Source organism: Trachypithecus francoisi, unplaced genomic scaffold, assembly GCF_009764315.1.
Source record: "Trachypithecus francoisi isolate TF-2019V2 unplaced genomic scaffold, Tfra_2.0 Lachesis_group16, whole genome shotgun sequence".
Classification (NCBI taxonomy): domain Eukaryota; kingdom Metazoa; phylum Chordata; class Mammalia; order Primates; family Cercopithecidae; genus Trachypithecus; species Trachypithecus francoisi.
The window spans coordinates 93971603-93982207 of record NW_022681461.1 but is presented as its reverse complement, the minus strand read 5'-3'; positions in this window follow the sequence as shown (position 1 = coordinate 93982207).

The following is a 10605-nucleotide window of genomic DNA, read 5'->3' as shown; positions in this document are numbered from 1 at the left end:
AAGGCAGCACAGGGCAAAACTGGCAAGGTACTCCTCAACACTGAAAGAAAATGAGGAACCCCAGCCCACAACACCCCATCCTCATCCTATCCCATCCTAGGCCTGCTGGCATCCAAATCTAGCCTGGGAACCAAAGCAGGGGAGAAAAACAGGGGCAGCTCTTCCACCAGCAGACACTACACACACTTCTATTTTTTATTTGTTTTCCTCTTCCCTTATGAAAACAACCTGGAGCCCGGGCGCAGTGGCTCACGCCTATAATCCCAGCTCTTTGGGAGGCTGAGGCAGGAGGATCACGAGGTCAGGAGATCAAGACCATCCTGGCTAAGAAGGTGAAACCCCATCTCTACTAAAAATACAAAAGAAACAATTAGCCAGGTGCAGTGGCCGGCACTTGTAGCTGAGGCAAGAGAATGGCGTGAATCTGGGAGGCGGAGCTTGCAGTGAGCCGAGATCGCACCACTGCACTCTGGCCTGGGCAACAGAGCCGGGCATGGTGGCTTATGCCTGTAATCCCAGCACTTTGGGAGGCCGAGCCAGGCAGATCATTTTAGGTCAGGAGTTCAAGACCAGCCTGGCCAACATGGTAAAACCCTGTCTCCACTAAAAATATAAAAATTAGGCTGGGTGCAGTGACTTGCTCCTGTAATCCCAGCACTTTGGGAGGCCAATGCAGATGGATCACCTGAGGTCAGGAGTCCAAGACCAGCCTGGCCAACATGGACAAATCCCATCTCTACTAAAAATACAAAAATTAGCCAGGCTTGGTGGTGCATGCCTGTAGTCCCAGCTACTCAGGAGGCTGAGGCAGGAGAATCACTTGAACCCGGGAGGTGGAGCATGCAGTGAGTCGAGATCATTCCATTGCACTCCAGCCTGGGCAACAAGAGTGAAATTCTATCCCCCACGCCCCCAAAAAAATTAGGCAGGCGTGGTGGCAGGCACCCGTAATCCCAGCTACTTGGGAGGCTGAGGCAGGAGAATCACTTGAGCCCGGCAGGCAGAGGTTGCAGTGAGCAGAGATCGCAGCACTGCACTCCAGCCTGGGCAACAGAGACAGACTCCGTCTCAAAAAGCAAACAAACAAACAAACAAACAAAAAAGCAACCTGCACAGACATCTGTCTGCATTCACCTCACATAGGTTTTCTTGTGGGCTGCACCAGAAAGTAGCTAGTTACACACACAACTGTGGATTTGTCTGTCTTATTCACGTTGGGCAGCATTTATTTACACATATGCAGCTACATGTACTCACCCACGTATGCATGCATGTATGTGTCTATCTATAATCCTGGACTGCAGCTCACCATAGAGTATCTTTGCAACCCCCTCCAGTCAATGCAACTACATGCCAAGGCACATGGCTTAGCTAGTGGAACAAGGGCTGGGTCTCAATGTCCTTGTTCCCCACCCCTCCATTAGGGCCCAACCTTCAGGACCATGACTCCGTGAACTCCCACCAAACTCATTCATGTCCATACCTCATGTGTACATACATGTTCATACATATACACACACATACACATTGGAGTGGCTAGAGTTGGAGCTGAAAAGACATGGGTAGATCTTCTTGCTTCTTAGTGGATGTGAGAGGACTCTGACTGGAGGAAGGGGAAGGATGCAGTACTTTCCATGGGCCCCTTATTCCTGTCAGCCCTCCTTGGGTCACCTAGGACAGAAAGGGGACAGGATCTGAGGATGCCTGTGCAGAAGCACCAGGCTGGCCTGGCTGTGGGGGGCAGAAGCCCACTGCTCCATTGTGCGACCCCGGAAGCAGCATTCCCATGGTAGTCAATGTGGTTGGTGCTCCCTAGAGCCGAAGGTGGAAGAAAGCATGGCTCCACAGAGAAGAAATTGAGCTTGGTGAGGCCCCAGCCCTCTGAGTCACAGCTTGCCCAGGGTCCTCGGGGCTTCCGCTTGTGCTTTGGGAAGGAGAGCCAGGGCTGAGTGCAAGCTGGGAACCAGCCCTCCTGGGTGCTCTGGGAGGAGGCAGACGAGGAGGTTCCCCCTCCTCCCAGGGTATCTTGAGCAAGGCCTGTGTCTCACCTGGGTGGGAGGGCTGAGCCAGGGAAGGGGCCTGAACAGCCCCATCCACCACGTGGGAGGCCATGACTTCTTTAAGGTCAGAGCTGGAGGAGTGGGTTCCCAGGCAAGGGAAGGGCTAAGGATGCAAGTCCCAGCCTGCTGGACCAGAGGGGCTGGCTGGGGCCCTTTTAAGGGGTGGGACTGCCACGCCTTTCATATCCTGACCCCAAACTCTTTCTGCTTGAATGGGAGTAGCCCGAACCAGCAAAGAAAGAGACCTAGGCCTTCCTTGTTAGTGAGTCAGAGGTGGGGTTGGAGACATAGAAAGCTACTCACTCTAGAGTACCCCTAAACCCCTAATCTCTTCCAGAGCATCAGAGTGGGGTGGGGGAGGGGCAGAGGAAAGCAGACATGCAGACATGTTCTAGTTTAGGAAGCACTTCCTCCCACTTTGCAAAACAACTCCCAGAAATGGTTGTATTTTCCCCATTTCACAGATGACAAAACTGACAAGTCACCTGCTGAGGTCACTCAGCTACTGAGTGCTGATCCGGGATTCAAACCCCATGGGGATGGGGAGGACAGGTAAAGAGGGCAGAAAGACCAGGGAGCCACAGATCTGAGGCACGGGGAGAGCAGGCAGCCCGGGCACAGAACCCCATTGAGTCCCTCCATGCTCGACCCCGCTTTCCAGAGTGTGCCCCGACTCTTAGGCCACTGTTGAGCACTGTTCCTGCTTCTAGGCTCTAAGGGTGGGAAGCTGGCTGTGGACTGGAATCAGGAGCGGACAGCAGAGATGAATCTCCCTATTATGAGTGTCCCCAGACTCCTCCTCCTCCCCCAGCACAGCTGCCCCCATCTTTAGATTCGTGGCCTGGGGGAGAGCCCGGGAACACAAACTCCCCCAGCCTTGGGCACCTTCAGCCGGATGTCCAGCTGGGCCTTGAGAAAAATCAACCTTTGACCCATATCCTGGGGACTCTGGGTTCACAGCCTGATGTCCCTGACCTGCCCTCAGCAGCCTGTGAGGGCTTAGGACAGCGGAGGGTCATGTTGAGACAGCAGAGTGATAGGATGGAGGCTTAGATGTAGAGGCTGAGGAAGAGTGCAGAGTCCTAGGGACTAGGCTGAGGGGGACAAAACTCTCTTGCACACCCAGAATCTGAGCTCCAGGCTTGGCTTGGCCACTGAACAGTAAAGTCACCTAGATGACCTTACTGAGGTCATCTTCCCCCATCCCCACAGAGTCTCTCTCAGTGTCTTCATCTGTCATCTGGAGGTTTCAGTTGAAGGGGGCCCCCACCTCCCAGTGGGGCCTTTGTAAGAATCAAAGAAGATTGTATATGTTTCAGGCTTCAAAAACTATACTACACAGTCAATAAAGAAAGAAAGGTTTGTGTCAAAATCCATCCCTTTAATCATAGCCACATTTCCTCACATGTGAATATCTGTGTACATCCACACACATTTAGCTGTGTGTGTGCCTGCATGTGTCCACGAGGGCTCATGTATGCGTCTCCTTGCGTACCCCTGTCTGGGCCAGGCTGTGGTCTGGATCACGTGTTTATAAAAACCAGAGATAGGAGATGGGCATCTGTTGAGAGGTTTAGAGACAAACTGCTGGACATTTGGGTCTGCCCCATGCCAGCCTCTGGGGGAAGGGAGTTAGTTAGTAATATGGAGCTGACACAGACCAGTCATCACTGTGACAGGCCTAGGGGGTCTGGGGGGCTCTGGTTCACACCTCAGGATGCCTGGAGCCTCTGATTTCCCATCTCCATCCTCACTGGCAGGAAAGCTTCTGGAATCAGGAGAGGGTTGCTTAAGAGGATGAGGGGTCAGGACCAGAGATGGAGGAGGAAAAGAAAGCTCACAGGTGGCTGGGCGCAATGGCTCATGCAGGCAATCCCAGCACTTTGGGAGGCTGAAGCGGGCGGATCACGAGGTCAAGAGAGCAAGATGATTCTGGCCAACATGGTGAAACCCCTTCTCTACTTAAAAAAAAAAAAAAAAGGCCGGGCGCGGTGGCTCAAGCCTGTAATCCCAGCACTTGGGAGGCCGAGACGGGCGAATCACGAGGTCAGGAGATCGAGACCATCCTGGCTAACACGGTGAAACCCCGTCTCTACTAAAAAAAATACAAAAAATTAGCCGGGCGAGATGGCGGGCGCCTGTAGTCCCAGCTACACGGGAGGCTGAGGCGAGAGAATGGTGTCAACCCGGGAGGCGGAGCTTGCAGTGAGCTGAGATCCGGCCACTGCACTCCAGCCTGGGCGACAGAGCGAGACTCCGTCTCAACAAACAAACAAACAAACAAACAAACAAACAAAAATTTGGGTGTGGTGGCACACGCCTGTAGTTCCAGCTACTCAGGAAGCTGAGGCAGGAGAATCGCTTAAACCTGGAAGGCAGAGGTTGCAGTGAGCTGAGATTGCACCATTGCACTTCACCCAGACGACAGAGCAAGACTCCATCTCAAAAAAAAAAAAAAAGTAAAAGAAAAAAGAAATTTCAGCCGGGCGTGGTGGCTCATACCTGTAATTCCAGCACTTTGGGAGGCCGAGGTGGGAAGATCACCTGAGGTTGGGAGTTCAAGACCAGCCTGACCAACATGGAGAAACCCCGTCTCTACTAAAAATACAAAATTAGCTGGGTGTGGTGGCACACGCCTGTGTTCCCAGCTACTCAGGAGGCTGAGGCTGGAGAGCCACTTGAACTCAGGAGGTGGAGGTTGTGGTGAACTGAGATCACGCCACTGCACTCCAGCCTGGGCAACAACAGCAAAACTCTGTCTCAAAAAACAAAAAAAACAAAAAAAACAAAAAAAAAGAAAGAAAAGGAAAGAAAAAGAAAAAAGAAAATAAAAGAAACAAAGAAACAAAGCTCACAGGCTTCCTAGGTGGCCTAAACTGGGGCCCAGCATTAGCCTGGCCCCTGCAGCCAGGAAGGGCGCATGGAGCATCCTTTGGGCTGGGACAATCAGAGGGCTTACTAGAGGAAGAAACATTTGGCTGGGGATTTTATGGAGGGTTTTCCAGGTGAGAGACTGCAGGGCCAGACTCTGGCAGGGCTGACTGCCTGTCTAGGCAGGACAAGATCAGCAGCAAGGAGGCTAGGAAAGGACCCAGGTAGTGTGGGAAGGGCCTTGGGTTCCATACTGATGGCCAGAAGCTTACCCAGGGCCAAGAGGTATTTGAACTTAGATATTCGTTAAGTCCTGAGGTTCTAAGGAAGCCGTTATAGGGACTGCTGCAGTTGGAGGTGGGGAGAAGGAAGCAGACAAGGCAGAGCCTTGGCCCCACCTCCTGCTTCAACGGAAACATCTTAACCATTTTACATGAGAGCTCCTTTTTTTTTTTTGAGACTGAGTTTCGCTCTTGTTGCCAGGCTGGAGTACAATGGTGTGATCTCAGCTCACTGCAACCTCCACCTCCAGGTTTTCAAGTGACTCTCCTTTTCAAGGTGATTCTCCTGCCTCAGACTCCTGAGTAGCTGGGATTACAGGCACGCGCCACCACACCCGGCCAATTTTGTATTTTTAGTAGAGACGGGGTTTCACCATGTTGGTCAGGCTGGTCTCAAACTCCTGACCTCAGGTGATCCACCCGCTGTGGCCTCCCAAAATTCTGGGATTACAGGTGTGAGCCACCACGCCCAGCAGGGTTCTGAACGAGATTACAATTGACAAATGTGACACCACTAAGAACAGTGAATAATGGCAGCCCTGAAGGTTTTAAGCAGGGAAGTAAGTGACATGGTCTCTATCTACGATTTAGAAGGACCCCTCCAACTGCTGAGTGGAAGACGGGTTGGAAGAGAGAGACAGAGGCTGAAGGCCTGGGAGGAGGCCATGGAGGAGGAAGCAAGGCCAGATGGCCAGCAATGGCTGTGGGGAGGGAGAAGGGTTTAGGAGGCAGAGTGAGCAGGGCAACTTGGCAAGCACCTGAATAAGTTGAAGGGGAACCTCAGGTGGGGACTGAGAGACCAGTAGGATAATTGTTCTCCAAAAGGCCTGTGGTCTAAGGGCAGGGCATGCGGGTGGGTGGTGGGAAGGAGGTGGCAGAAGGAGGCTATGCATTTGGAGATGCATTACGTGACAGTTGTGCATGAGCTCCAGTACACTCTACCCTCTGGCCAGCCCAGTCTGGTGGCTAATTATAGGGGAGCCACTAGCAACCCACCCCAGGCGAGAGGAATAAGGGGAAGAATCCAGGGGAGGGAACAGGCTGCAGCAGGAGATTCCAAAGTCAGACTTCAAGAATGACTTCCTGGTCTCGAGACTGGGGGTCAGTGAGAACTAGGCTCCAGAGAGACTCCATAGGTTGGGAGATGGAGGTGGGTGCATTGTGGAGGGAGACTGGGGAAAGGCCAGGATGCTGTAATTATCTTTTTCCTTTTTTTTTTGAGATGGAGTCTTGCTCTGTCACCCGGGCTGGAGTGCAGCCGCACAGTCTTGACTCACTGCAACCTCCGCCTCCCAGGTTCAAGCGATTATCCTGCCTCAGCCTCCTGAGTAGCTGGGATTACAGGCACGTGCCACCACACCCAGCTACTTTTTATACTTTTAGTAGAGACACGTTTCACCATATTGTCCAGGCTGGTCTCGAACTCCTGACCTCGTGACCCACCCGCCTTGGCCTCCCAAAGTGCTGGGATTACAGGTGTGAGCCACCGTGCCTGGCCATAGCTATCTTTTTCACCCAAACTGTTGGTCATCAAGTGGAACTGGGGCTCAGTCTCAGTGCTTCCTTGTCCCTTCAGACAGGGCCCAACCTTAGCCTCTTCAGTCCTTAGGAGACCCAAGCCCTGTCCTGTGGAGGTTTCCAATCTGGGAGAATAGAGGAGAGCTGGGTCCTGCTTTTGAGCTCCCAGGCCAGGGAACAGAGGAGATTTAGGCTTGAGCTGAGGTTGACCAGAATGTTCACACTCCCTCTCTCCCGGCACAACCCCACTCCCCATATCCTTCACCCTGCTCCTCTGGGCTGCTGATAAAAGCTGCATTCAAAAGCCTTGGGCAGGCCGGGCGCAGTGGCTCACACCTGTAATCCCAGTACTTTGGGAAGCTGAGGTAGGTGGATCACCTGAGGTCAGGGGTTTGAGACCGGCCATGTGCAACATGGTGAAACCCCTCCTGTCTCTACAAACCTACAAAAAATTAGCCAGGCATGATGGCGGGTGCCTGTAATCCCAGCTACTTGGGAGACTGAGGCAGAGGAATCGCTTGAACCTGGGAGGCGGAGGTTGCGGTGAGCCGAGATTGGGCCACTGCACTCCAGCCTGAGCATCTCAAAAAAAAAAAAAAAAAAAAAAACACCTTGGGCAGAAGGAGGGGGGTTAGGCTGGCAAGTGGCCCAGAACAGGCGAGGCTCCCGGCTTTTCCCTCCTCCCCTACCCCACTGCAGAGGTCTGCAGCTCAGGCCTCTCTAGTCCTTTCTTCCTCCACACTCCACCCTTTGGCCCCAGAAAAACCAGGTTCAAGCAGGTGGCTTGCTTGGAGCCAGGACACCTAGATTCTCAGTAGCTGTATCCCCCAAGTTCCTGTGTGACCCTAGACAAGTTCCTACACCTTTTTTTTTTTTTTGAGACGGAGTCTTGCTCTGCCACCCAGGCTGGAGTGCAGTGGCCGGCTCTCAGCTCACTGCAAGCTCCACCTCCCGGGTTCACGCCATTCTCCTGTCTCAGCCTCCCGAGTAGCTGGGACTACAGGCGCCCGCCTCGTCGCCCGGCTAGTTTTTTGTATTTTTTTAGTAGAGACGGGGTTTCACCGTATTAGCCAGGATGGTCTCGATCTCCTGACCTCGTGATCCGCCCGTCTCGGCCTCCCAAAGTGCTGGGATTACAGGCTTGAGCCACCGCGCCCGGCCTCCTACACCTTTTGGTCTTACATAAACCAGAAAATTATCCTCCCCACTCATTTCTGAAGTAGAAGAGGAAGTCTCCGTCTGGTTTGAAACACCCTTCTTGGTCCTCCTTGGTCCCCGGGGCAGTGTGAGATGCCTCCTTCTCCCTCAGGGGTAGATGAGCACATTGGCCTTTCCTGTGAAGGGTAGGGGTGACTCACGTGCCCCGGGCTTCCCCTCGCCCTTATCACTCACCTGGATTAATCTGTGACTCATAAAGCAAGTACCGGATGTTGGGGGTTACATGTAAACTTGGGAGAGGGGGGCTGGCTGGCCCAAATCTGACTTAATAGGTCAGGGACTGAGAAGCCCTGAGGATTTCATTGATTGTAACATGCTGTATGGACCCCTTAGGTTTGGGGGTTTTGCTTTTTTCCCCCAAAGTATGGAGCTGGGCAGAGGAAAATAGGGTCTTCAGCTAACAGGATTCTGGGGTAGAGGAGGCTGTCAGATGCCATAGCCAGAAAGGAGGACCCTTGTTGAGTTCACTAAATAGAACTACGTAGAGAGGCTTAGGCCAGTCAGAACATGGGGAAACTCTGTATCCCAGCACTTTGGGAGGTCAAGATGGGAGGATCACTTGAGTCCAGGAGTTTGAGACCAGCCTGGGCAACATAGTGAGACCCCCAGTCTCTTTAAAAAAAAAAAAAACAAAACCTGGGAAAAGCAAAACCCCAAAGTTTTATTTAAAGCCAGGGGAAGAAATCCAGGGTCCCTGCCTCCAACTTGAGAGCTTTTTCTAATCTGCCCTATAAAAAACAGGACAGAGTTCCCCTTCTGCAGCAAACCAGTGCTGGAGGTGAATACCAACACACACAGACTAGCACATACAGATGGGTGCACATGCACCACACACAGAACAGACAAATCATGCCATACTTAAGATCCACTCTGTCTCTGTCCACCTGCAAAGTTAAAGGCAGAGACCCACCAAGGCAGGCACATCCATGAGGATGCTTAACCATTATCCTGTGTACACTTGCTCACACATAAGGCTTCCTGCTAGGCTTTTCTCCTTCCCTTCCCCTGGGGTTCCGGCTCCTGACCACCCATCTCCACCCTCCCCTGTCCTGGCCCCTCAGCTAAAGCCTGAGCACCTCCCTACTCTGGAGCCAGGGCCTCAGTGGTTAGACAAGAGTCATCCTGGGCTGGGCAAAGGAGCCTAGGGCAGTCACCTTGAACACTAGCTTGCTCACCTGTTTTCCAGAGAAAACCTGAGGAAAACAGATTGGAGCTGCAACTGTGAGGGATTGAAATTAGGGCCGGAAACAGTGGCTCACGCCTGTAATTCCAACACTTTGGAAGCCTGAGGTGGGTGGATCACCTGAGGTCAGGAGTTCAGGACTAGCCTGGCCAACATGGTGAAACCCCATCTCTACTAAAAATACAAAAAATTAGCAGGATGTGGTGGCAGGCGCCTATAATCCCAGCTACTTGGGAGACTGAGGCAGGGGAATCGCTTGAACCTGGGAGGTGGAGGTTGCAGTGAGCCAAGACCATGCCATTGCACTCCAGCCTGGGCAAGAGTGAAACTCAGTCTCAAAAAAAAAAAAAAAAAAAGAAACTGGACCTGGGGCTCCTGTCCACCCACCTCCCCAGTGGAACTGCAGCAGGGAGAACAGGAAGGTATGGTGCAGCACCTTAGGGTTATAAATTCCCAGCCCTCTTTCCTTGCCACATTGGGCATTGGTCAGCTGACAAAGTCATTACCATACCTATTCTATGGGTCAGAAGACTGAGCCCAGCAAAGGTAAGTGATTTGCATAGGGCCACATTAGGTGGCAGGGCCAGAGCTCATTTCCCATTGGGACTGGTAACTGCACCTCTTAAAGCCACCTGCTACAGTCCTGCCTGGGGGCGCAGTCCACCCCTTCCCCCATGGGCATAATCCAGAGCTGGGTTTGTGAAGGGCCTGAAGCCACAGGCAACTCACCTGGGCATGAAACAGGTGATCTGCCGAAGTTAAAGGCAGAGTTTAAAGTTAAACTCTGCAAAATTAAAGGCAGAGACCCGCCAAGGCAGGCACATCCATGAGGATGCTTAACCATTATCCTGTGTACACTTGCTCACACATAAGGCTTCCTGCTATGCTTCCAGCAAACCTTGGCCCTCCCAGGAGCCCATGGAGGGACTGTGGACAAATAGTCCAAGGGACCAAGGGAGGCAAGAGGAAGAGCTAAGGGTGACTATGGACCATGGGGCTCCACAAGGGATGGGATTACATTTCACTCCCTGAAAATAAAGCCTGGCACCTTGATGCTTGAAGCTCATGAATAAATAGCAGAGGGAGAGATGTGAACTCCAGCTCACATGGCCAGCCAATTTATTCCCTCCCTATTCTAATTTCAACCCTGGGCTGAGCTGCTCCATGGCAGTGACAGTAGAGGCAAGCAGTGATTCACAAAGACCAACAGTTGAGACAGAATTGGAGGCCAGAGTTCCCACATGCAGCTTCTCATCTTGAGGACGGAGCTTTCTAGCCAGGCGTCAAAGTTCCTCCACAACGGGCCCCCACACTGAGCCTGTGCTCTTACTCAGAAAATGAAGGTAAATAAAAGTACCTACTTCCTGCAGCTCACATGACTGTATGACCAAGTTTTCGCACATAAGACACGGATACCACCACCTAAACCCGCCTGGCACCTATTAGGCACTCAATAAATGTCAACTCTGTAATC